Below are 5,486 nucleotides of genomic sequence, written 5' to 3'. Positions count from 1 at the left end.
GACTCACTTGGTTTGGTCTCAGAGAAACCAATTGCCCGTCGATGAAAATAATTTGTAATTCTGGAGCTTTAGTTTTCATGATCAACGGTTTGATTTCGAACAAGTGTAGTTTTGCTTGTTCGTGGCCTGCCAATGAGCAGCAGCGGATCAATGGTGTGGTTGGGCGGCCAAGACGAAGAACCTATTGGTGGCCGGCACACCCTCCTCTCACTTGAGCTTTAGTATTGGATGAACACTTTGACACACATGTGGCTGATTCTTCAAGGTCGGCTACAACCTTCTACATCCTCAGCTTCCGCAACCGTGGGAGTGGTGAGTTCTCTTTGAGCTGTCCAGGATGACCCTTTTTAGCTTGCTTATCTTTAGTCCATATTAAGCATTGGTGGGTTATTTCAAGTATGCCAGTGAGAGGATTGTCACAGTTTCAGTCTTAAGAATGCATTGTATAGCTGAATGAAAGGTGTGTCAGTTTAGGTCATGTTAGGATTATGCACAGGCAATATATGTCAACTGTAGACAAGTCCCAACACAAACTAGACAAGGCTTGTTTTATATAGGTGGTTGTTCAGGAAGGTTTGACAAGAGAGTGAGTGATTTTTCTTTATTGCCGATGGGTGATGGCTTAGTAGGTCTTGCCTGTTGTGACGTATGAGTGTTGCAATATTTGGTTCACTTTCTCACCGTAACATATCTACTATTGTTGGTGGTCAAATATCTTTCTAGCTGCATGCCCCCATCCATCATGCCTAGTTAAAAATTCCGCTTGCACGGTTTGCATCATGAATCGATATCTACCATGTGCAACATGTTCCATCTATGTGTCCTGCAGCAATAGCAGCAGCAGCAGCGGGTTATTGATAGTGGTGTTTCGTGCCGAGATGAAGAAGAACCTGGTGGTGGCTAGGCCGGCGCACACCCTCCCATGGCTTGACCTCCAACATTGGATGAACACTTTGACTGACTTGAGAAATCAATTGCCCGTTGATGAAAATAATTTGTAGTGCTGGTTCTTTAGTTTTCATGATCAACAATGCGATTTCAAACAAGTGTAGCTTTGCCTGGTTTACTGGCTAGCTTGTTACTAGATGCCTGTCAATGTCCCTCTTGTATGCAGGCATGAGATACAATGCGTATGTACAACCAAGTGTAAAGAAGTAAAGATGTTAATGTTGAGAATACACATCTTTAATTAGCATGGCGATCATTTTGTTCCGTGGCCATCTATCTGTCAATCCCTATCGTTTTTGAGAGTTTTTCTCCAGATTACTACACCATGACTCAATGAGTTGGAGTGTTAGATTACAATTTATAACTTGCGGTTCCAATTAGTTACCAAGCACTGGGATTTTTCCAAATTTCCATCACTGCTGATATAGCCGATGGCGCGAAGCCGAACGCAGACAGAGATGTGCAATGGTTCATTCTACAAAGGGTGTTTCATCCAAATTAATTAATTCAAATTTATCACCGTCTGCCGGAGTTTTTTCTTCTTCATAGAAACACCTTTTTTTTGTTGTAGTAGTATATGCATCATTTAACGGGTTCTCTTCCTCAGTCCATGAAGCATGTGAATTGTTGCATCTATCAAAACGAATTGATCTGGTGGCAAACGCCTCGGAAAGGAACCAACCTCATTGAATGACGTGGCCTTGAGAAACCCGTGCCACTTAACTCACTTTCCTGTGAATGAAATGAATGCGTGCCTAAGGATGGCCATGAGGCAGCGAGGGAGGGCCTTGGTTGCGCCACCTCACCGATCCGTGGCCTTCTTCTCTTTTCCCATGGAGCACACTACCCCTCCTTATTCTCCTCACATCACGCGGCCATGTCCTCTTATATATACAACAAGTGGTCGTCCGTCCGTGTGCGGGGTGCGCGTGCGACTTGGACTTGGGACGACGTGCGCCGGGAGGAGGAGGAGAAGGCTTGACTCTTTTTTTGCGACTTGAAGGATTGACTCTTCTTGACTATCTCTCTCTGTGTGTGTGTGTGTGTGAGGAGATTCTTGCTTGAACTGTACTTGGATCCGGCTCCACTCTGCTCAAATCCCGACCGTAATCACGTTTCTTGTTGGACTGTCCAATTCCTCCACTGATTCTCACACACAGGTCACGATTGAAGAGGCTGACAGATTCTCGGTGGTGCGGCCGCGGTTCAAAGTGGGCGCGCAACTGTGGGAGGGGAGACTCAGATCGAGAGGGAGATCCGCTGAGCATCAATCATGCTTTTTTGTTGTTGTTGTTATTAGAAATAACAATTTGTTGGTTCGTTCAGTCAGTTTGATCTAATTTCTTTTTTTCCTTATCACCCTCCCAGGAGATCAACAAGGATCATACTAATTAGATCGTCAGAGAGTCAGCGATTACGAGCGGTTCCTGAACCTGGGGCTGTACGACCAACTTTTTTCACCGGACGACAGAAGAGGCGGCTGAACATGGCAAGGTGCTGCCAACACTGATGCCTGCCAAGGCCCGTGCCACCAACAGGGTGGAGTGGAGTGGATGTCATTTTGCCACCAATCCACGAACTCCTCCACATCGACCCATGAAAGTGATGGGGCTCGACCATGACCAGTTGTCCATTTGGGTCTCGTCTAGTCTTCTCTACACGACGGTGACCTCCTGCAACGACAAAGTGCTTGTGTTCCTCCAGACAAAGATGAGGTGCTTGGCGTAGTTGTAGAGACATTTTAGGGTGCATCATACTCCTCTAAATAGTGGGTAGTATATAGGTGATCCAATGGTCATTATTGATCCCTGTTTTTTTTTCTCTTGAGGACATTTTAGTAATTGGATGTAAGGGTAGATTAGTCCTTTCTTAATGATAATGTTATTAATTAGTAATATGGGTAATTGCAGTGATTAATAACGTAAGTAATCACAGCTGGAATAGAATCGTAAGTAATCACGGCTGGAATAGAATTGCCGTATCTTAGTTCATAGGTTTCACTTATCGTGTGTTCTTCGCTTTTGTGCCGCCGCCTATCTGCCCGGCAGCCGTCGCACAGGGGCCGCCTCTCCTTCTCCCGCCCTGCGGATCGCTCCGTCGCACATGGGCCGCCTCTCCTTCCCCCTCCCATCGGCCGCCGTTGCCTGAGTCGCACTTGGGCAGCCGCTCCGTCTCCCGCCCTGCGGTCGCCGCCGCAAGATCTTGGACGGCCCCCAAGATCTTCAACGGCGCAGCCGGGCCGCGCCGCCCGGCGGCCCTCTCTCTCTCTGTGGATCTTCAACGGCGCAGCCGGCCCGCGCCGCCCGGCGGCCCTCTCTCTCTGTCGCAGGATCTTCTGACGGCGCCCGAGATCGGTTCCTCCGCACGTCGTGATTGAGATCCCTCGCATAGGTACGTTGCCTCTGTGCACGCAATACCAATTCAAAAATGGCTGTTGGGTTTTCTGTGCGTGTGGATCAAGGACATACTTATAACGCAGAAGTACCTTAAGTGCCTCACAACACCAGATCATTCCTCCTTTGCAGACCGATGTAAGTGCTAACGCAAATTAGTATCTTTGATTATTTATATGTTTTCCAGTTAAACTAATATCTTCTTTCTTAGGTACTCGATGCGGCCATTGAACTCCTACGCTTGGACGGACTAGAAGGTGTACGAGACGATGGTACCGTGTATGTTGAAAGGTCGACCATTGTCAACATCCTGAAGAGAGATGGCACAATCCCGAATTGTACCTTGGATGTTTTAAGCGGCAAATCAGGCACTAAATGGGGAGATAACTACCTCAAACATGACATGGTACCAACCATCCACCCTTCTGTTATATTAATAAGAAATTTTATTTTTAGGCACTTCAAACCACTTACAAATTTTGCACGCAGATTTTCCTTCCTTCAAATATTCCCAAGAACCACTGGTTCCTGGCTGTTGTCAACTCCCAAAAGAGGGAGATTCAAATTCTGGACTCAAGCCAATCACGCAACAACCGCAAAGAAGTAATTGCTGCGGTGAGGCTCTAACAACATTTTATATAACTTACAGTTTATACGAATAATGCACTAAATTGTGTGATATGTTACTTGCAGCTTCTTGGAATGGAAACACATATTGATATAGCAGTGATGGAAAATGGAATGCAAGGAAGTAGATGGCCGGACACTCAAGTGGCTTCATGGCCTATCAAAGACTATGAAGTGCCACAGCAAACAGATGGCTGTTCCTGTGCTCTCTGGGTGTTGAAATACATCCAATATTGGACTGGAGTGAGATTGTCGGCAATATTCAACCAGGTACATCTTCCCTATCTAACTTAACTTTCACATATACGTCTACCTCCTAACGTCTACCTCCTATGCAGGATGACATAACACAGTTCAGAAGATGGCTTGCTGCTGCGTTGATCAATTCACCTCACAATGAGTTGAAAGTTCGGAAGGCCATACCAGCGGTTGACTTACAAGATGATTTAGAAGACCTCGACCTCGGAGGTGACGACGGACACAACGACAGTGGCGGAGATGTCTCGGGAGACGATGGTTCCGCACTAGGGTAGAGTTAATAGGATTGGGCGTGGTGTGGTTTTTGCCCCGTAGACGGTTTCCACACTGTTTTCAATTTTATTACTTTATCTATACAGCGGAGATGTATCAAACAATTCTTTTGGTTGTGCTACTTTATCTATACGGCAAATTGCCGTAAATTTACCTACTTTTATCCGCATTGAATATCTACATTAATTTTTCATTAAAAGTCTTTCACGCACAAAATCTTGTATTCTTTGTTTAATGATGCAATTCCCTTTGGTTTATAGGATGTGATTGATAAACAAAATTTCTAAGTGGCTTTACACTTTCGGTCGCAATTTCCTTCTTACTTCTGTCCTTGGAAGCAACACATTCTTTTTAAACCTGGGGTTTCAATTCTGTATTATGCCAATGAATGATAGGCAAATGTTGTCCTGTTATGTCAACTTGTGCATCCTACCATTTAATTGATGATCAGGATTTTGTAAAGAGCCAACTTGGCCACCAACTTGGAAACTACCCATTGCCTATCTGAGTGTTCAACAGGTGTACTAATTAACTAGACTGAACTGAAACTGAAACATGCTCTATGTGGAATCTGAAACTGCACATGCTCTGCACTAATATCACATAAAAAAAAATCCTTGTGTACATGAGCTCCTGTACTTTCGGACTCGCTGCTATATATCACATACAAAAAAATCCTTGTGTACATGAGCTCCTGGACTTTCGGACTTGCTGCTATACAAGCTAGTGTGGATTTCTGAATTTGAACAAGTACACAAGATGAGCAGAGAGGACGAGCATGGACCTGAACTGCTGCTGGTGTGATGGAACTCGTCCTCCTCCTAGGCGAGGACCATGGCTGGATCAGCTTTTTCCCTCCAAATCGCTTGTCACTGCTACACAGGAAGGATAGATATCTTAATGATTCATGAACTAAGCTGAATAAGCCTAGGTCCAATTTCAGAATAAGCCTCGGTACAGACACAGCTAGCAAGTGGCGATGCCTGG

At 45.3% G+C, this 5,486-nt stretch overlaps 1 pseudogene; it reads left to right on the top strand.

Annotated features, from left to right (window-relative positions):
• Positions 1 to 2,553: 2,553 nt before the first annotated feature.
• Positions 2,554 to 4,501, top strand: LOC147986607 (uncharacterized; annotated as a pseudogene).
• Positions 4,502 to 5,486: the final 985 nt, after the last annotated feature.

This window comes from Triticum urartu, chromosome 2A (genome assembly GCF_056163025.1).
Source record: "Triticum urartu cultivar PI428250 chromosome 2A, HENAU_Tu73, whole genome shotgun sequence".
NCBI classification, from domain to species: Eukaryota; Viridiplantae; Streptophyta; class Magnoliopsida; order Poales; family Poaceae; genus Triticum; species Triticum urartu.
This window is presented reverse-complemented; position numbering and strand designations above follow the sequence as displayed.